Source organism: Ornithorhynchus anatinus, chromosome 2 (assembly GCF_004115215.2).
Source record: "Ornithorhynchus anatinus isolate Pmale09 chromosome 2, mOrnAna1.pri.v4, whole genome shotgun sequence".
NCBI classification, from domain to species: domain Eukaryota; kingdom Metazoa; phylum Chordata; class Mammalia; order Monotremata; family Ornithorhynchidae; genus Ornithorhynchus; species Ornithorhynchus anatinus.
In genome coordinates, this window is record NC_041729.1 from 24,654,482 (window position 1) to 24,676,249 (window position 21,768).

The 21,768-nt window shown below is 49.3% G+C and overlaps 1 protein-coding gene across 1 annotated transcript in view; it reads right to left on the reverse strand.

Annotated features, from left to right (window-relative positions):
• CDIP1 (cell death inducing p53 target 1) overlaps positions 1-1,494 on the reverse strand; it is a 34,670-nt gene extending 33,176 nt beyond the window's left edge. The window contains exon 1 of the mRNA XM_029058278.2: positions 1,408-1,494. The gene's annotated coding sequence lies outside the window, so the exon portion shown is untranslated. The remainder of the gene's footprint in view (positions 1-1,407) is intronic.
• Positions 1,495-21,768: the final 20,274 nt, after the last annotated feature.

The window sequence follows — 21,768 nt, forward strand, 5'->3', positions numbered from 1 at the left end:
TCCAACTTCGAGTCTGAGAAGCAGGAGGGAGAGGGGAAATAAATGAGATCCGGAGAAGCAGCGTGGCTCGGTGGAAAGAGCCTGGGCTTGGGAGTCAGAGGTCATGGGTTCAAATTCCAGCTCCGCCACTTGTCAGCTGGGTGACTTTGGGCAAGTCACTTGAATTTTCTGTGCCTCAGGTCTCTCCTCTGTAAAATGGGGGTGAAGATTGTGAGCCCCACCTGGGACAACCTCATCACCTTGTATCCCCTCCAGTGCTTAGGACAGTGCTTGGCACATACTAAGCGCTTAACAAATGCCATTATTCTTAACCTTAGGCGTTCTCTGAGCTGTGCATGTTTACCTTCACCATCTTAAGGTTGTTCCCAGGCACCAGAATGTTCCAAGTCTGGACAACCGTCCTAATTAACAACCAAAAAACCCTCCCCTCTGGCTTTGGCGACGCCTAGGCTGCTAATGCCACGCCACTTGGCGCCCACCGAGGCCCAGCCCCATCCTCCCTTCCTTCATCCATTCATAATAATAATAATAATAATGATGTTGGTATTTGTTAAGCGCTTACTATGTGCCAAGCACTGTTCTAAGCGCTGGGGTAGACACAGGGGAATCAGGTGGTCCCACGTGGGGCTCACAGTCTTCATCCCCATTTTACAGACGAGGTCACTGAGGCCCAGAGAAGTGAAGTGACTTGCCCACAGTCACCCAGCTGACAAGTGGCCGAGCCGGGATTCGAACCCATGATCTCTGACTCCCAAGCCTGTGCTCTTTCCACTGAGCCACGTCATTCCTTCAGTAATATTTATTGAGCAATTACTCTGTGCAGGGCACTGGACTAAGCGCTCGGAACGGACAATTGGGCAACCGAGAGAGACCGTCCCTGCCCCACGACGGGCTCACAGTCTCGTCGGGGGAGTCAGACGGCCCAAAACAACATAATGACGATCAACAGAATGAAGGGGATGGACACCTCATGAACAAAATAAATAGGGTCATAAAAATCTATCCAAATGAGCAGAGGGCTGAGGGGAAGGGAGAGGGAGGGAGAGGAGGGAAAGGGGGCTTAGCTGAGGGGAGGTGAAGGGGGAGCAGAGGGCAAAGGGGAAGTTCAGTGTGGGCAGGCCTCCCGGAGGAGGTGAGCTCTCAGTAGGGCTTGGCAGGGGGGAAGAGGGCGAGTTTGGGGGCCTGGGCTGTGCCCCCCCCCAGGACCGGTCTGGGCCCGCTGAGGAGGGAGAGGGAGCAGCAGTCCTCGCGCAAAGGCTTCTGGGAGGCGGAGAGGGCCCCAGGCCGAGGGCGGTTGGGGCACGGGCCGGGGGGGGCGGGGGCGCGGGGGGCTCTGCGCAAGGGGGGCGGTGACTACAGCGACCCTCCCCCCCGGGAGTCTGTCAGCCATCGGCGGGGGCGACCTACCGGCGTCCGCCGCGGCCCTGCAGTCCCTCAGCCGGCGGCGGCGGCGGCTCCCGCTCGCGCTCCCTGTCAAGGAGCCGCGGGGAGGGGCGGGGGGAGGGGCGGGCAGGGCCCCTGTGGAGGGGGGCGGGGCCCGTGACGTCAGCGGCGCCAGGGCCTGAGGGCAGCGGTCAGGCCGCCCTCCTCCCTCCTCCCTCCTCCTCCCCCTCCCCTCCCACCTCCTCCTCCTCCTCCCCTCCCCTCCTCCCTCCCCCTCCTCCGTCCCCCTCCTCCTCCGTCCCCCTCCTCCTTCCTCTCCCCCTCCTCCTCCCTTCCCCCTCCTCCTCCCTCCCCCTCTTCTCTCCTCCTCCCCCTCCTCCCCCCTCCCCCTCCTCTTCCCCCTCCCCCTTCTCCTCCTCCCCTTTCTCCTCCCCCTCCTCTTCCCCCTCCTCTTCCTCCCCCTCCTCCTCCCCTTCCTCCTCCTCTTCCCCCTCCTCCTCCTCCCCCTCCTCCTCCTCCCCCCTCCTTCCTCCTCTTCCCCTCTCCCTCCTCCTCCTCCCCCCTCCCTCCTCCTCCTCCCCCCTTCCTCCTCCCCCTTCCTCCTCCTCCCCTTCCTCCTCCCCCTCCTCTTCCTCCCCTTCCTTCTCCCCCTCCTCCTCCCCCTCCCCCTTCTCCTCCCCTTCCTCCTTCACCTCCTCCCCTTCCTTCTCCCCCTCCTCCTCCCCCTCCCCCTTCTCTTCCCCCTCCCCCTCCTCCCGCCTCCCTCCTCCCCCTCCCCCCTCTGTCACTTTTCTTTACAAAATGCCAATGGTGTGGATAAGCCAAGCACTGTTCTAAGCACTGGGGGGAGATGCCAGGTCATCAGGTTGGCCCCTGTGGGGCTCACAGGCTTCATCCCATTTGACAGATGAGGCGACTGAGGCCCAGAGAAATTCATTCAACAGTATTTATTGAGCGCTGACTAAGCGCAGAGCACTGGGGGAGATGCCAGGTCATTAGGTTGGCCCCCGTGGGGCTCACAGGCTTCAACCCCATTTGATAGATGAGATAACCGAGGCCCAGAGAAGTTCGTTCATTCATTCAACAGTATGTATTGAGCCCTGACTGTGTGCAGAGCACTGTTCTAAGCGCTGGGGGAGATGCCAGGTCATCAGGTTGGCCCCCGTGGGGCTCACAGGCTTCAACCCCATTTGATAGATGAGATAACTGAGGCCCAGAGAAGTTCGTTCATTCATTCAACAGTATGTATTGAGCCCTGACTGTGTGCAGAGCACTGTTCTAAGCGCTGGGGGAGATGCCAGGTCATCAGGTTGGCCCCCGTGGGGCTCACAGTCTTCATCCCCATTTGACAGATGAGATGACTGAGGCCCAGAGAAGTTTATTCAACAGCATTTATTGAGCGCTGACTATGTGCAGAGCACTGTACTAAGTGCTTGAAATGGACAATTCGGCATCAGTTAGAGACAATCCCTGCCCCACAACGGGCTCACAGTAATTATAACAATGTTGGTATTTGTTAAGAGCTTACTATGTGCAGAGCACTGTGCTAAACGCTTGGAATGTACAATTCGGCAACGGAGACAATCCCTGCCCAATGACAGGCTCACAGTAATAATAATAATGTTGGTATTTGTTAAGCGCTTACTATGTGCCCAGCACTGTTCTAAGCACTAGGGTAGATACAGGGTCATCAGGTTGTCCCACGGGAGGCGGCTCACAGTCTTCATCCCCATTTGCCAGATGAGGAACTGAGGCCCAGAGAAATGAAGTGATTTGCCCAAGGTCACACAGCTGACAAGTGACGGAGCTTGGATTAGAACCCATGACCTCTGACTCCCAAGCCCAGGATCTTTCCACTGAGTAACCGCTGCTTCTCATAATAATAAGGACGGTATTTGTGAAACGCTTACAATGTGCCGAGCACTGTTCTAAGCACTGGGGGAGATATAAGGTCATCAGGTTGCCCCACGTGGGGCTCATGGACTTAATCTCCATTTTACAGATAAGGTCACTGAGGCATGGAGAAATTAAGTGACAGGCCCAAAGTCACACAGCTGATTAGTGGCAGAGCTGGGATTAGAACCCACGACTGTATTAGGCGCTGGGGTGGATACAAGCAAATCGGGTTGGACATAGACCTGCTTGGGGCTCAGTCTCAAGCCCCATTTTGCAGATGAGGTAACTGAGGCCCAGGGAATAGTAATAATAATAATCGTAGTATTTGTTAAGCGTTTACTATGTGCCAGGCGCTGTACTGAGCGCTGGGGTGGATACAAGCAAATCGGATTGGACAGAGCCCTACTTGGGACTCAGTCATTCATTCATTCAATAGTATCTATTGAGCGCTTACTATGTGCAGAGCATTGTACTAAGCGCTTGGAATGTACTAATCGGTAACAGAGACAGTCCCTGCCCTTTGACAGGCTCACAGTCTAATCGGGGGAGACGGACAGACAAGAACAATGGCAATAAATAGAATCGAGGGGAAGAACATCTCATTAAAACGATAGCAAATAAATAGAATCAAGGTGTTGTACATCTCATTAACAAAATAAATAGGGTAATGAAGATATATACAGTCCCAATCTCCATGTTATAGAGGAGGTAACTGAGGCAGAGAGAAATCAAGTGACTTGCCCAAGGTCACACAGCAGATTAGTGGCAGGGCCGGGATTAGAACCCATAACCTTCTGACTCCCAGGCCCATGCTCTATCGACTTCGCCATGCCGTACTTGCCTAATTACACTATTTGTTAAGCACTTACTCTGTGCCAGGCACTGTTCTAAGCACTGGGGTAGATACAAGGTAATCAGGTTGTCCCATGTGGGGCTCACAGTCTTAATCCCCTTTGACTACCATCTCTACGCAGATGACACGCAGATCTACATCTCCGCCCCTGTCCTCTCCCTCTCCCTTCGGGCTCGCATCTCCTCCCGCCTCCGGGACGTCTCCACCTGGATGTCTGCCCGCCACCTAAAACTCAACATGAGCGAGACTGAGCTCCTCATCTTCCCTCCCAAACCCGGTCCTCTCCCAGACTTCTCTATCACCGTGGATGGCACGACCATCCATCCCGTCTCTCGGGCCCGCGATCTCGATGTCATCCTTGACTCGTCTCTCTCGTTCACCCCACGCATCCTATCCGTTACCGAGACCTGCCGGTTTCACCTCTACGATATCGCCAAGATCCGCCCTTTCCTCTCCACCCAGACGGCTACCTTACTGTTACGGGCTCTCGTTATATCCCGGCTAGACTACCGTGTCAGCCTTCTCTCTGACCTCCCTTCCTCCTCTCTCGCCCCGCTCCGGTCTATTCTTCACTCCGCTGCCCGGCTCATCTTCCCGCAGAAACGATCTGGGCATGTCACTCCCCTTCTTAAACAACTCCAGTGGTGGCCTATCGACCTCCGCTCCAAACAAAAACTCCTCACTCTAGGCTTCAAGGCTCTCCATCACCTTGCCCCTTCCTACCTCTCCTCCCTTCTCTCTTTCTACCGCCCACCCCGCACGCTCCGCTCCTCCGCCGCCCACCTCCTCACCGTCCCTCGTTCTCGCCCATCCCGCCGTCGACCCCCGGGTTGCGTCCTCCCGCGGTCCCGGAACGCCCTCCCTCCTCACCTCTGCCAAACTGATTCTCTTTCCCTCTTCAAAACCCTACTTAAAACTCACCTCCTCCAAGAGGCGTTCCCAGACTGAGCTCCTCTTCTCCCTCTACTCCCTCTGCCATCCCCCCTTTACCTCTCCGCAGCTAAAGCCTCATTTTCCCCTTTTCCCTCTGCTCCTCCACCTCTCCCTTCCCATCCCCACAGCAATGTACTCGTCCGCTCAACTGTATATATTTTCGTTACCCTATTTATTTTGTTAATGAATTGTACATCGCCTCGATTCTATTTAGTTGCCATTGTTTTTATGAGATGTTCTTCCCCTCGACTCTGTTTAGTGCCATCGTTCTTGTCTGTCCGTCTCCCCCGATTAGACTGTAAGCCCGTCAAACGGCAGGGACTGTCTCTATCTGTTGCCAACTTGTTCATCCCAAGCGCTTAGTACAGTGCTCTGCACATAGTAAGCGCTCAATAAATACTATTGAATGAATGAATGAATCCCCATTTTACAGATGAGATGACTGAGGCACAGAGAAGTTAAGTGACTTGCCCACAGTCACACAGCAGACAAGTCGCAGAGCCAGGATTAGAACCCACGTCCTCTGACTCCCAAGCCCATGCTCTTGCAGGTAACCTTTTTTTTTGTGGTATTAAGTGTTTACTATGTGCCAAGCAACGTACTACGCCCTGAGGTAGACACAAGCTAACCAGGTTGGACACAGTCCTTGCCCCACATAGCCCTAACAGTTTTAATCTCCATTTTATAGATGAGGCAACTGAGGCCCAGAGAAACGAAGTGCTTTGCCCAAGCTCCCACAGCAGGTAAGTGGCAGAGTGGGGATTATTCATTTGTCATTCATTCAATCGTATTTATTGAACGCTTACTGCATGCAGAGCACTGTACTGAGCACTTGGGAGAGTACAGTTCAACAATAAACACATTCCCTGCCCTCAACGAGCTTGAAGTGGGGAGAGAAAAGTTAATATAAATAAATTACAGATATACACAGAAGTGCCGAGGGGCTCGCGGGGGGGATGAATAAAGGGAATAAGTCCGGGCGACATAGAGGGAGTGGGAGAAGAGGAAAGGGGAGGCTTAGTCAGGGAAGGCCTCCCGGAGGAGATGTGCCTTCAATAAGTCTTTGAAGAGGGGGAGAGTCATTGTCCGATTTAATAATAATGTTGGGATTTGTTAAGCGCTTACTATGTGCCGAGCACTATTCTAAGCACTGGGGTAGATACAGGGTAATCAGGTGGTCCCACGTGAGGCTCACAGTTAATTCCCATTTTACAGATGAGGTAACTGAGGCACAGAGAAGTGAAGTGACTTGCCCACAATCACACAGCTGACAAGTGGCAGAACCGGGAGTCAAACCCATGACCTCTGACTCCGAAGCCCAGGCTCTTTCCACTGAGCCATGCTGCTTCCCCAATTTGAGGAGGGAGGGCGTTCCCGACCATACAGGAGCTCTTTTCATTAGGCAACACTGCTTCTCTAGCTTGAAATTTTCCTCTTTTTTATGGTATTTGTTAAGCGCTCGCTAGGCATCAAACACTGCTATATGCGCCGGGGTAGGTATAAATCAGTTAGATCAGACACAGTCCCTATCCTGCAAGGGGCTCACAGTCTAAGAAAGAAGGACAACAAGGATTCCTCATATTACAGTTGAGGAAACTGAGGCACAGAGAAATGAAGTGACTTGCCCGAAGTCGCACAGCAAGCAATGGACAGAGTTGGGATTAGAACCCAGATTCTAACTTCCAGGCCCGTATTCTCTCCAGTAGTCCAGGCTGCTTCTCTTGACTTGGTTTTTGCAACGTGGCTGAAGGGTTGGGGGCGGTAGCCCAGGGCCCCTTTCTGTCTGGGCCCTCTGGACTGCTATTGTTATTGCTGGACTGTTATTGTTATTGCTATTGTTCTTGTCTGTCTCCCCCGCTTAGACTGTAAACCCGTCAAAGGGCAGGGACTGTCTCTATCTGTTACCGATTTGTACATTCCAAGCGTTAGTACAGTGCTCTGCATAATAATAATAATAATGTTGGTATTTGTTAAGCGCTTACTATGTGCAGAGCACTGTTCTAAGCGCCGGGGTAAACACAGGGGAATCAGGTTGTCCCACGTGGGGCTCACGGTCTTAATCCCCATTTTTACAGATGAGGGAACTGAGGCACAGAGAAGTTAAGTGACTTGCCCACAGTCACACAGCTGACAAGTGGCAGAGCTGGGATTCAAACTCATGAGCCCTGACTCCAAAGCCCGTGCTCTTTCCACTGCGCCACGCTGCTTCTTTATAGTAAGCGCTGCACTTCTGCACATCTGCACTTCTGCACATAGTAAGCGCTCAATAAATACTATTGAATGAATAAATGAATGAATGAATGAATGAATGGGCTTCCCCTTTTCCCTCTGCTCCCTCTCTGCACCCCTTTCATTCATTCATTCAATAGTATTTATTGAGCGCTTACTATGTGCAGAGCACTGTACTAAGCGCTTGGAATGTACAATTCGGCCACAGATAGAGACAATCCCTGCCCAACGACGGGCTCACAGTCTAATCGGGGGAGACAGACGGACAAAAAACAAGACAACATAATCACCATAAATAGAACCCTTCACTCCCTTCAGCTAAGCCCCCTTTCCCCCCCTTTCCCTCTGCCCCTCCCCCTCTCCCTTCCCCTCCCCTCAGCACTGTGCTCATTTGTCTATATTTTTATTACCCTATTAATTTTGTTAATGAGGTGTCCATCCTCTCAGTTCTATTTATGGTGATTATGTTGTCTTGTTTTTTGTCCGTCTGTCTCCCCCGATTAGACTGTGAGCCCGTCGTTGGGCAGGGATTGTCTCTATCTGTGGCCGAATTGTACATTCCAAGCGCTTAGTACAGTGCTCTGCACATAGTAAGCGCTCAATAAATACTATTGAATGAATGAATGGGCTTCCCCTTTTCCCTCTGCTCCCTCTCTGCCCCCCCTTCACCTCCCCTCAGCTAAGCCCCCTTTCCCCCGCTTTCCCTCTGCTCCTCCCCATCTCCCTTCCCCTCCCCTCAGCACTGTGCTCTTTTGTCTATATTTTTATTACCCTATTTATTTTGTTAATGAGGTGTCCATCCGCTCAATTCTATTTATGGTGATTAAGTTGTCTTGTTTTTTGTCCGTCTGTCTCCCCCGATTAGACTGTGAGCCCGTCGTTGGGCAGTAATTGTCTCTCTCTGTGGCCGAATTGTATATTCCAAGCGCTTAGTACAGTGCTCTGCACATAGTAAGTGCTGAATAAATACTATTGAATGAATGAATGACTGCAGCAGAGACTGGGAGCTTCCTCAATCAATCAGTGGTATTTATTGTGCGCTAACTGTGCAGAGGAGTGAACTTAGCCTTAAGAAGCAGCGTGGCTCAGTGGAACGAGCACGGGCTTTGGAGTCAGAGATCATGGGTTCAAATCCTGATTCTGCCACTTGTCAGCTGTGTGACTGTGGGCAAGTGACTTAACTTCTCTGTGCCTCAGTTACCTCATCTATAAAATGGGGATTAAGACTGTGAGCCCCACGTGGGACAACCTGATTCCTTTGTGTCTACCCCAGAGCTTAGAACAGTGCTTGGCACATAGTAAGCACTTAAATGCCAACATTATTATTATTATTACTAGGAGAGTACAATACGACTTCTCTCCTAGGCACCCACTACCCAGCTACAACTTTTCCAGGCAGGAACAACCTATTTGGGCTCTCTGCTGCAGACCCCCAAATCAGGAGCCTAACGGATTAATACCTGGAAATCAGGTAACCTGAGCCCGTGGGAAGGATTTGGAGCGTTGCTTTGAAATCCCTTTTCTAACTCCATCTTGAAGGAATGTCAAGCTGTCCTACCAGCCCCGGAAGGCCACACCCAGGTAACTGAGCTGTGTTGGTGATGTCTGGGAGGAAGAGGCTCAGGTACAAAAGTGTGAAGCTCATGGGGGAGGGTGGGGAAGCTGGTCACCCTACCTCTTTAGACCGGATCGGCCAGATTCAGATTCCAGGCTACTTTCATTCATTCAGTAGTATTTATTGAGCGCTTACTCTGTGCAGAGCACTATACTAAGCGCTTGGAATGGACAATTCGGCAACAGATAGAGACCATCCCTGCCCAATGACGGGCTCTCAGTCTAATCGGGGGGGACAGACCGCAGAGCAAATCAGAACGAAACAAAAACAAGACAACATCATCACGATAGAATCAAGGGGATGTACACCTCATTAACAAAATAAATAGGGGAATAAATAATATATACAAATGAGCACAGTTCTGAGGGGGATGGGGAGCAGAGGGAAAGGGGGCTCAGCTGAGGATAGGGAGGGGGCTTTAAGGGGTGGGCCTGGGGCAGGGCTCCAGGGAAATATAATGGAGGATTCTGGGCTCCTACAGGAAGGAGTAGTGCCTGTGAAACCAAACACAGCTATCAGGTACACGTATTAAGTAGATTTTAATAAGTGCTTTGTCTGGGGAGAGCATTGTACTCAACACGTGGGAGAGTACAGTAGAGTTAACAGACACGCTCTTCCGGATGGGTGCCTGAGGGATCTGGGGCCTGTTGTTGCTGTCCCAGCTCCATCCCCTTTTCCCAATCCCCTCACAATTTTTAAATAATAATAAATAACATTAATTATGATATTTATTAAGCACTTACTATGTGCCGAGCACTGTTTTAAGCACTGGGGTTTACTTGTTTTGATGTCTGTCTCCCCCCTTCTAGACTGTGAGCCTGTTGTGTGCAGGGATTGCCTCTATTTATTGCTGAATTGTACTTCCCAAGTGCTTAGTATAGTGCTCTGCACACAGTAAGCGCTCAATAAATACAATTGAATGAATGAATACAAGGTAATCGCGTTGTCCCACGGAGGGCTCACGGTTTTAATCCCCATTTTAGAGATGAGGTTACAGAGGCACAGAGAGGTTAAATGACTTGCCCAAGGTCACACTGCAGGCAAGTGGCGGGGCTGGGATTAGAACTCACGTCCTCTGACTCACAAGCCCGGGCTCTTTCCACTAAGCCACATTGCTGGTCTGCTTAGTTCATTGGTGAGGCAGCCACCTCAGCTGACCACTGAATCATAGATTCTCAGAGCTGGAAGACACTTAGAGAAGCAGTGTGGCTCAATGGAAAGAGCCTGTGCTGGGGACTCAGAGGTCATGGGTTCAAATCCCAGCTCCGCCATTTGTCAGCTGTGTGACTTTGAGCAAGTCACTTCCCTTCTCTGTGCCTCAGTGACCTCATCTGTCAAATGGGGACGAAGACTGTGAGCTCCATGTGGGACAACCTGACGACCTTGTAATCCTCCCCAGTGCTTAGAACAGTGCTCTGCACATAGTAAGTGCTTAACAAATGCCATCGTTATTTTTTTTTCGGTATTTGTTAAACACTTACTCCGTGCCTGGCACTATATTAAGTGCTGGGGATTAATCAGGTTAGATCCGGTCTCTGTCCTGCATAGGGTTCACAATTTTCATCCTCATTTTACACATGAGGCGTAGAGAAGTTAAGTGACTTGGCCAAGGTCACACAGAAGGCAAATGGGAGAGCTGAGATTAGAATCCAAGTCCTTCTGACTCCCTGGCCCGTGCTCTATCCATGAGGGCACACGATCATCTGGCCTCAGCCCCACCCCTCGCCCCCAGATAATGAATGTCTACTCCTTCCACTATAGACCCTACATTAGATTAGCATCCTACCTTCACGGAGACCTTTTCCCGGGAGGTTGCGTTTTATATTAATCACATCCTGCGGTTACTTTATTGATTTACCCACCAGCCTTTCTGCCATTTCTCTCTTTGGATCTACAAGAATTATTAGAAATAGCTTCCACTGCCAATTCCACACATTTCCCTTCTGTCATCTCACCAAAAATCAAAACATCAGTGGTATTAGCTAAGTAAGTACTATGTGTCAAGCACTGTCCCGAGAGCTGGGGGAGATACGAGGTAATCATGCCACAGTCCCACATGAGGTTCACAGTTCAAGCAGGAGGGAGAACTGTTCCTCATTTTGCAGATGAGGAAACTGAGGCACAGAGAAGTTAGTTGACTTGCTCAAGTGGCAGAGCTGGGGTAGAACCCAGGCTCTAATCTCCAATCAATCAATGATATTTATTGATGGCTAAAAGTGTGCAGGGCAGAGTACAGTTCAGTAGAGTAGGTAGGGACAGTCCCTGCTCACCCACTGTGTGGATGGGGAAAAAACAGTGTTTTCCTTTTGTATGTTTTGGGAGCCACCACCTTCAAGCGTTCACAGAACCCCGGCATCCAGGAGTGTGTGTTTGTTCCGTGTTTGCCCTGTTCACAACCTTCGGGTTCCGAAAACCTTTTCCAGAAGCGTTCATGCTTGTGTGAGTGCATTTGCCAACCCCGGGAACTAGACTTGAACTTGTCCGTCCCTCTGTGGCCCCCCCCCCCACAGCTTGGTTGCTGTTGCAGCTGCTTGGCGTACCCTGAGGGGGATCGTTGAGTCGCATTTGAAAATTTCTTTCGCATCATCCTAACGACAGGATGTCCTTTTCTATGAGCCCCAGGTAGGACATGGACTGTTTACAACCTGTCTAGGTATCAAGCACTGTTCTGAACTCTGGAATAGCTACAAGTCAGGAGGGACACAGTTCATTCATTCATTCATTCATTCAGTAGTATTTATTGAGCACTTACTATGTGCAGAGCACTGTACTAAGCGCTTGGGATGAACAAGTCGGCAACAGATAGAGACAGTCCCTGCCGTTTGACGGGCTTACAGTCTAATCGGGGGAGATGGACAGACAAGAACGATGGCAATAAATAGAGTAGATGGGAAGAACATCTCGTAAAAACAATGGCAACTAAATAGAATCGAGGCGATGTACAATTCATTAACAAAATAAATAGGGTAATGAAAATATATACAGTTGAGCGGACGAGTACGGTGCTGTGGGGATGGGAAGGGAGAGGTGGAGGAGCAGAGGGAAAAGGGGAAAAAGAGGGTTTAGCTGCGGAGAGGTAAAGGGCGGGTGGCAGAGGGAGTAGAGGGAGAAGAGGAGCTCAGTCTGGGAAGGCCTCTTGGAGGAGGTGAGTTTTAAGTAGGGTTTTGAAGAGGGAAAGAGAATCAGTTTGGCGGAGGTGAGGAGGGAGGGCGTTCCAGGACCGCGGGAGGACGTGACACAGTTCCTGTCCCACAACGGGCTCACGGTCCAAGTAGGAGGGAGAACAGGTATTCCATCTCCATTTAACAGATGAGGCAACTGAGAAGTGAAGTGACTTGCCAAGTGAAGTGACTTGCCAAGTGAAGTGACTTGCCCAAGGTCACACAGCAGGCAATTGCAGAGCTCGGATTAGAACCCAGGACCTCTGACTCCAAGGCCCATGCTCTTTCCACTAGGACTCACTGCCTCCCATAGCCTAATGGTTAAGTATGTGCCATCTAACAACTCTAATTTTCCCTCCAGTAATCCCCTATATTTCTCTTGTCCAAGAATCCAACCAAACCCCTCTTGAACCTACTGATATTTTCTGCTTGCACAACTTCCTGTGGCACTGACTTTCATTTGCTCACCACCTGCTTTATGGAGAATCGTTTCCTTTTGTTTGCAGGCCCTCCCCTCTAGCTTTAGTGAGGGGTTTTAATGATATATAAGCACTTACTATGTGCCAATCACTGTACTAAGCGCTGGGGGTAGATACAAGATAGGTTGGACACAGTCTCTGTCCCACATGGGGCTCACAATCTTAATCCCCATTTTACCAATGAGGGAACTGAGGTCCAGAGAAATAATAATGTTAATAATGTTGGTATTTGTTAAGCGCTTGCTATTTGCAGAGCACTGTTCTAAGCGCTGGGGTAGATACAAGGTAATCAGGTTGTCCCACGTGAGGCTCACAGTTAATCCCCATTTTACAGATGAGGTAACTGAGGCCCAGAAAAGTGAAATGACTTGCCCACAGTCACACTGCTGACAAGTGGCAGAGCCGGGAGTTGAACCCATGACCTCTGACTCCGAAGCCCAGGCTCTTTCCACTGAGCCACGCTGTTTCCCATTGAGCCATCCTGCTTAGTGACTTGCCCAACGTCATACCACAGTTATGAGGCAGAGTAGGGATTAGAACCCAGGTCCTTCTGACCTCCAGGCTAGTGATGTTTCAACTAGGCCTTGCAGCTGTTCTCTCATTCATCACAGCAGGGGAGCCCTAACTGGAGGACAGTTTGGAGGGAGAAAGCAGCGGAAGGAGAAGACCCTCAGAGAGAAATACCGTGGAGAGTCTGACTACCCAAGTGTCTCCCTGATGCTCCTGCTTCTTCAATCAATCAGTCAATCACCCAATCAATAGTATTTATTCATTCATTCAATAGTATTTATTGAGGGCTTACTATGTGCAGAGAGCACTGTACTAAGTGCTTGGAATGTACAAATCAGCAACAGATAGAGACAATCCCTGCCCTTTGACGGGCTTCCAGTCTAATCGGGGGAGACAGACAAGAACAGTAGCAACAAATAGAATCAAGGGGATGAACATCTCATTAAAACAATAGCAGTAAATAGAATCAAGGTGATGTACATCTCATTAACAAAATAAATAGGGTAATGAAAATATATACAGTTGAGCAGACAAGCACAGTGCTGAGGGGAGGGGAAGGGAGAGGGGGAGGAGCAGAGGGAGAGGGGGAAAAAGAGGGCTTAGCTGAGGGGAGGTGAAGGGGGGTAGAGGGGGAGCAGAGGGAAAAGGGGGAGGTCAGTCTGGGAAGGCCTCTTGGAGGAGGCGAGCTCTAAGTAGGGTTTTGAAGAGGGGAAGAGAATTAGTTTGGCGGAGGTGAGGAGGGAGGGCATTCCGGGACAGCGGGAGGACGTGGCCCAGGGGTCGACGGCGGGATAGGCGAGAACGGGGGACGGTGAGGAGGTGGGTGGCAGAGATATGTGCAGAGCACTGTACTAAGTGCTTGGGAGAAAGCAACAGAATTAGCAGACAAGTTCCTTGCCTTCTCTAAAACTGTCATTTTCTCCCCCCTGGGAAGTGTCTCGGGGCAGATCTGGGAAAGGCATCTCTTTGAGCGGAAAATCTCGTTTTAGTTTCGGATTGCTGGTGTGCGTCCAGCCAACCACCTTCCCCCTTCAACTGTGGGACCAGTTGTCACCTATTCCTTAGACTTTACTTCCACTGCCATCTGCTGTAAATCGGCTGTAAATCTACCTTGGGGATGTTTTCCTCTTTTTTTTTTTAAAGGGCATTTGTCAAGTGCTTTCTGTGTGTCAGGCACTGTACTAAGTACTGGGGTAGATACAAGCTAATCAGGTTGGACACAGTCCGTGTGCCGTGAGGGGCTCGCAGTCTTAATCCCCATTTTACAGATGAGGTAACAGAGGCACAGAGAAGTGAAGTGACTTGCCCACAGTCACACAGCAGAAAATAATAATAATGTAGGTATTTGTTAAGCGCTTACTATGTGCAGAGCACTGTTTTAAGTGCTGGGGTAGATACAGGGTAGTCAGGTTGCCCCTCATGAGGCTCACAGTCTTAATCCCCATATTACAGATGAGGTAACTGAGGCACAGTGAAGTTAAGTGACTTGCCCACAGTCACACAGCTGAAAAGTGGCAGAACTGTGTTTCAAACCCATGACCTCTGACTCCCAAGCCCGAGCTCTTTCCACTGAGCCATGCTGCTTCTCAAGTGGCAGAGTCAGGATTAGAACCCAGGTTCTTCTGACTCAGGCCCATGCTCTATCCACTGGGCCATGCTGCTTCTCCTAACTAATAATAATAATGATGGTATTTGTTAAGTGCTTCTTATGAGCCAAGCACTGTTCTAAGCGCTGGGGTAGATAGAAGGTAATCAGGTTATCCCACGTGGGGCTCACAGTCTTAATCTCCATTTTACAGATGAAGTAACAGGCACCAAGAACTAAAGTGACTTGCCCAGGGTCACACAGCTGACAAGTGGCGGAGCTGGGATTAGAACCCTCGACCTCTGACTCCCAAACCTGTGGTCTTTCCACTGAGCCATGCTGCTTCTGAACATAAATATGGGAATTTCAAAGATTTGAATTCTGCATATGGGACTAAATGGCATCTTGGGGTCACAACACTGATTAATCAATCAATGACATTTATTGAGCGCTTACTATGTGCAGAGCACTGTACTTTTTGAAAGCGCATCTCCTCCAAGAGCCTTTTCCTGACTGAGCCCTCATTTCCTCTTCTCCCACTCTGTCTTGCATCACCCTTACGGTTGGATTTGCTCCCTTCATTCACCCCTACAGCACCTATGCTCATGTCTGTAATTTATTTATTTATATTAATGTCTGTCTCCCCCTCTAGACTGTAAGCTCATTGTGGGCAGGAACTTGTCTACCAACGCTGCTATATTGTTATATCGTTCTCTCCTAAGCACTTAGTCCAGCGCTCTGCACACAGTAGACCCTCAATAAGTCCTCGGACTCCTGCCTCCCCCTTGGCCAGGCCGGGCCACTCCCACACACTCATGCCACTCCTTTCTACCACAGCCTCCCGATGGGCCCCCAAAGTTTTGACCCTTCATTATCAATGGGCTGCAAAGCCCTCCTAAGAGCTCACCTCCTCCAGAAGGCCTTCCACACTGAGCCTCCCCATCCCTCTGCTCCTCCCCCTTCTCCTCTGCACTGTGCTCATTTCTATATATTATTTATTACCCTATTTATTTTCTAAATGAGGTGTACATCTCCTTGATTTAGAGCTCACCTCCTCCAAGAGGCCTTCCCAGACTGAGCTTCCCCTTTTCCCTCTGCTCCCTCTCTGCCCCCCCTTCACCTCCCCTGAGATAAGCCCCCTTTTCCCCCTTTCCCTCTGCACCTACCCCTTCCCCTGTGCACTGTGCTCATTTCTGTATATTATTACCCTATTTATTTTCTTAATGAGGTGTACATCTCCTTAATTTAGAGCTCACCTCCTCCAAGAGGCCTTCCCAGACTGAGCTTCCCCTTTTCCCTTTGCTCCCTCTCTGCTCCCCCTTCACCTCCCCTCAGCTAAGCCCCCTTTCCCCCCTTTTCCTCTGCTCCTCCCCCTCTCCCTTCCCCTCCCCTCAGCCCTGTGCTCATTTGCTCCTTTGTATATATTTTAATTACCCTACTTATTTTGTTAATGAGATGTACATCCCCTTCATTCTATTTATTGCTATTGTTTTTGTCTGTCTCCCCCGATTAGACTGTAAGCCCATCAATGGTCAGGGATTGTCTCTGTTGCCGAATTGTACATTCCAAGCGCATAGTACAGTGCCCTGCACATAGTAAGCGCTCAATAAATACTATTGAATGAATAAGTACAAATGATTGATTGATTGACCGTGAGGAAACAGAGACCTAGAGAGATGTTTCCTCACCCGGCCGACTCATGTGTCAGACTGTAAGAGCCGGGTTCAAAGGGACTGTAAACCAGAGGTCACTAGGAGCGTGTAAGCTCGTTGCGGGCCAGGGATGTGTCCATTTATTGTTCTCTTGTACCCTCCTAAATGCAGAGTACAGTGCTTTACACACAGTAAGCGCTCAATAAATAAGATAAAATGAAATGACTAAAGGCTTTGAAAGGAGCACCCATAGGGATCGTCTTCCAAAGTTCACCAGCTGTAATAGGGCAGTAGCAACCAGGGTGGAGAGGCAGGTGTTCCCCAGATTAGAGCAGGCAACCCCTCCCTCCCAACAGCTGCCGAGACTCGTGGGTTTCTACCGCCAATCCTCCCCACCGTAGTGGTGGGTGGAGACAGAGCTATTATTGGATCAACGATGGCAAATGAGCCTACGGTGGCCCCGAGTGACGGGGCCGGGAGGATTACGAGCAGCCGATGGTTGGAGTCCTAGGAAGCTGGAGGTGGTTGGGAATCCCCCGAGGGTTTAAATGGCCCCCACCTGGCTTCAGCCACCTTCCAGGTCAGGCAGAGGGAAACTATGCTATTGATGCCTGGCTCCTTGTTTTGTCATCTGTCTCCCCCTTCTAGACTGTGAGCCTTGTTGGGTAGGAATTGTCTCTATCTGTTGCCGAATTGTACTTTCCAAGCACTTAGTACAGTGCTCTGCACACAGTAAACGCTCGATAAATACGACTGAATGAGTGAATGAACGGATGAAATGAAAAACGGTCGTCGAGCCCTGTTGAGAGGCTAGACGATCATTCAGCCAAACCTCCATTTTTCAGGGCGGAGGCTCATCCAGGTTCTCTGTTTTATCCATCTTCCCCCTACTTCGCTGCCCATAGGCCCAAGGCTGGGCAGACAGCCCGGGGAAGGAGGAGGCAGTGGTGGAAATTTCAGAGAGCCGGTGGCTGGAGATCCTGCAGTTTTTTTTTGTTTTGTTTTCCTTTGTCCTTTATGATATTTGTTAATCGCTTACTATGTGTCAAACCCTCTTCTAAGCGGTGGGGTAGATGCAAGTTCATTAGGTCGGACACAGTCCCTGCCCCTCATGGGGCTCACAGTCTAAGTAGGAGTAAGAACAGGTTATGAATTCCCATTTTACAGTTGAGGAAACTGAGGCACAGAGAAGTGAGGTGACTTGCCCAAGGTCACACAGCAAGTTTCTGCTACTGCTGCTTGGCTCTGAGCAGCCACTGGCTGTCGGCTACTACCTCACCACTGCTACCATGTCAACTGTAGGACCTTGGCCTGTCCGGACAGTGGGGTATTTTGATGGCATTTAAGTGTTTACTATGTGCCAGGCACTGTTCTAAATGCTAGGGTAGCTACAAAACAAGTTGGTTAGACACAGCCCATGTCACACATGGGGCTCACAGTCTTAAACCGCATTGTATACATGAGGTAACAGGCACAGAGAAGTGAAGTGTCTTGCCCAAGGTGTCACGGCAGACAAGTGACGGAGCCAGCATTAAAGCCCAGGTCCCTGTGACTCTCAGGCCCATGCTCTATGCACTAGGCCACACTACCTTCTGGTGGATGCGAGACCATAGCCATGGTTTAAAAACAACTGAGAATGGAGGGGCCCCCAGATCCTTCATTCGGTTGTGTTTATTGAGCGCTCACTGTGTGCAAAGCACTGTACTAAACCCTTGGGAGAGTACGTTTATAACAATAAACAGACACATTCCCTACCCACAATGAGATTAGAGTCTAGAGATCCTGTTTCTGACCCTGAGAAGGAGACCCTCTCCTATCTCCAGATGAGAAAGGAGTCCCATGGAGTTCTCTGTCTGTTGCAGCCCTGGTCTCCGAAATGGGGGAGCGGGACTATTTTTAGTTCACCTCCTTTGAGATAAAGGGGCTGCAGACTCCTTCTAGAATTTCAGCTTCTGAAGTGGACTCAGACCCCCTCCCTTGGTTAGAAAATGGGGAATATCCTGTGTTTTTTGGCAATCTGAATTTTCAGTTTAGCCAGTGTTCGCTGGTTAGGCCACTCTGCCCCACAGCACTTATGTACATATCTGTAATTTATTTATCTGTATCGATTCATTCAATAGTATTTAGTATTCATTGAGCACTTACCATGTGCAGAGCACTGTACTAAGCGCTGGGAATGTACAATTCGGCAACAGATAGAGACAATCGCTGCCCAATAACGGGCTCACAGTCCAAATGACATCTATCGATATCTATACTATGATATGATATGACAGATATCGATGTAGATGTCTGTTTCCCCACCTCTAGACTGTAAGCTCATTGTGGGCAGGGGATTTGTCAGTTTATTGTTGTACTGTGCTGTCCCAAGCGCTTAGTACAGTGCTCCGCACACAGTAAATGCTCAATAAATACAGTTGAATGAATAATAAACCCACTCAGTTTGGACCTAACACTTGTTGTCGATATATGTTTAGGCTAGAACGCGATTCAGGAGTTAAGAAATGTTCTTCTGCCGGTACCAAGCCCTAGGGCTTATGGTGTCATAATACCACACTAATAATAATAAGCCTTTGGTAAATAGTAAAAAATTTTCTATTTATGTGAGATGGCTCATGGCACTGAATATATCCCGGGACTTCACAGCCTTCACAACCATCCTTGGGCTTGGTGGTTCAAGTTATTATTACTGAGGTATTATGATGCTTGTTAAGTGCTTAGTATGTGTCAAGAACTGTTCTAGGCGCTGGGGTAGATACAAGTTAATCAGGTTGGACCCAGTCCACTTCCCACAAGGGGCTCACAGTCTAAGTAGGAGGGAGTATTTGCATTTTACAGTTGAGGTAACATACCTGGGCCCAAGTTTCTATTTTATCCCTAACAGGCAGTCCTCAAATGAAGACATTTTGAGTTAAAGACCAACAGCACTTCTGACGTTTGTAATTTATGCCCGTTTCGACTTTACCCAACGTGGGTTCTGCCTTTATAGCCCTAACCTTCTTTATAGCAAGAGCATCAGAGGCACAGGCTATAAGCTTGTTGTGGGCAGGGAATGTGTTCTCTTTATTGTTACACTGTACTCTCCCAAGCACTTAGTACAGTGCTCTGCACAAAGTAAGTGCTCAATAAATAGGATCGAATGAATGCGTGAATGAGTGGAGCAGCAGGGAAATAGGGAAACAATTTAAAAACCACAAAATAGCAGAGAGGAAAGGCAGTTCAAGTTTAAGGAGAGTGAGGTGGGATCTTCATAGTCATTTTACCTCCTATTATAGAAACTCTCTGGCTTGATATCATCATCAGTGATATTTATTGAGCACTTTCTGTATTCAGAGCTCTGTACTATCGTGCTTGGGGGACCATTCCAACAGAGTTAGTAGACAAATTCCCTGCCCACAACGAGCTTACAGCCAAGAGTGGGAGACAGATATTGATATAGATAAATAATTTTTGATGTTTATTGATATGAATACATTAACCTAACTATATTCTTCTGGCCTTGGTTCAGGAATCAACCGCCCATTGAGAACACTGTTCCTGTGAGAAAAGTGGTTCTGATCTAAGATGTGGGGGTTTAAGATGCAGTTAATTAATTAGTCAGCGTGGCCTAATGGATAGAGTATGATCTGGGAGACAGAAGGACCTGGGTTCTAACCCTGCTCCACCACTTGTCTATCATGTGACATTGGGCGAATCACTTCACTTCTCTGGGCCTCAGTTACCTCATCTGTAAAACAGGGATGAAAACTGTGAGCCCCATGTGGGACACAGACTGTGTCCAAACTGATTAGCTTATATCTACCATAGTGCTTAGTACAGTGCCTGGCACTCTCTTCTGCATCACCCTTATTCTTGGATTTGCACCCTTTATTCACTCCTCCCTCAGCCCCAGAGAAGGAGCGTGGCTCAGTGGAAAGAGCACGGGCTTTGGAGTCAGAGGCCATGGGTTCGAATGCTGGCTCTGCCACTTGTCAGCTGTGTGACTGTGGGCAAGTCACTTAACTTCTCTGTGCCTCAGTTACCTCATCTGTAAAAATGGTGATTAAGACTGTGAGCCCCACGTGGGAAAACTTGATTCCCCTGTGTCTACCCCACTGCTTAGAACAGTGTTCTGCACATAGTAAGCGCTTAACAAATACCAACATTATTTTTATTATTAGATAGTAAACTCACTATGGGATGGGAACATTTCTACCAACTCTGGTATATTGGGCTCTCTCAAGCACTTAGTACAGCGCTTAATACAATGCCCTGCACAGAAAGCACTGAATAAACATGATTGATTCAACTGTAAAACGGATAAAACGCCAGCTCTCCCTACCTCTTAGATTGTGAGCGTCTTGTGGGACGGGGATTGTCTAATCGCATTATCTTTTCTCTACTCCAGAGTATGATAAATAATAAAAAGGATGCCCTCAAGGCCCTTTAAAAAAATGTATGACACAAAGTCTTGGGAACACTTGACCCTGCTTTATGGAAGGGTCCAGATGTTTGACGCTTCATCGCGTCAAAGGAGGTTGGAAAGTAGAGAGGGACTGAGGCAGTGAGTTGGGACTTGGGAACCACCCTCATAAGCCGAAGGCAAGCACACAAATAACCCACTGGAATTTTAAAAAATTCCCTATTCCTGCAAGGTGGCTCATGGCAGTGAATACATCCTGGGACCTCTAAGACCATGTTTTTCCATCACTGTTGAGTACAGTTTCATGCTGGAACAATAGAAACATAGTCGTTAGCTGGGATTTACTTAGTGGTGTGACCCCAGGGTTGCCCAGGACTTTCCCAGTTTCTTCGCCTGAGATTTGATCCACAAGATGCTGGCCCGTGGAGGATCTCAGAGTGGTACCAAACTCCTTCAGTTGAGCCATTTCTAGCCTGGTCTCCCCCCCAACAAAGCTAGCCAGATTGTGCCTGCCATCTAATCCCTTTGGGGGCAATTAGAAACGTCTCCTGCACAGCGTGTTCTGAATATACATCTTCCTTGAAGAGTTGAGTTTCCACATTCTTTCACTGCATTCTCTCATCGTTCTTCTTCCATCTCCCAGCCTCATTCCTTCTTCTTCTCCACCCTCCCTCCCTGCAGAAAAGGCAGATGAGCTTCTGAGAATCAGAGAACCTGGGTTCTAATTGCAGGCCCGCCCCTTGACTAATCTTCCTCCTCTAAGCTGTAACCCATTAGCTCATTGTGGGCAGGGACTGTGTCTACCAACTCTGTCATATTGTACTCTCTTAAATGCTTAGTATGGTGCTCCACACACAGTCTTGTCCTACGCCGTCGAGTCGTTTCTGACCCGTAGCGACACCATGGACACATCTCTCCCACCTCCATCAGCAATCATTCTGGTAGTGGATCCATAGAGTTTTCTTAGTAAAAATATGGACGTGGTTTACCATTGCCTCCTTCCGCGCAGTAAACTTGAGTCTCCGCCCTCGACTCTCACCCATGCCGATACCCAGCACGGGTGAGTTTTG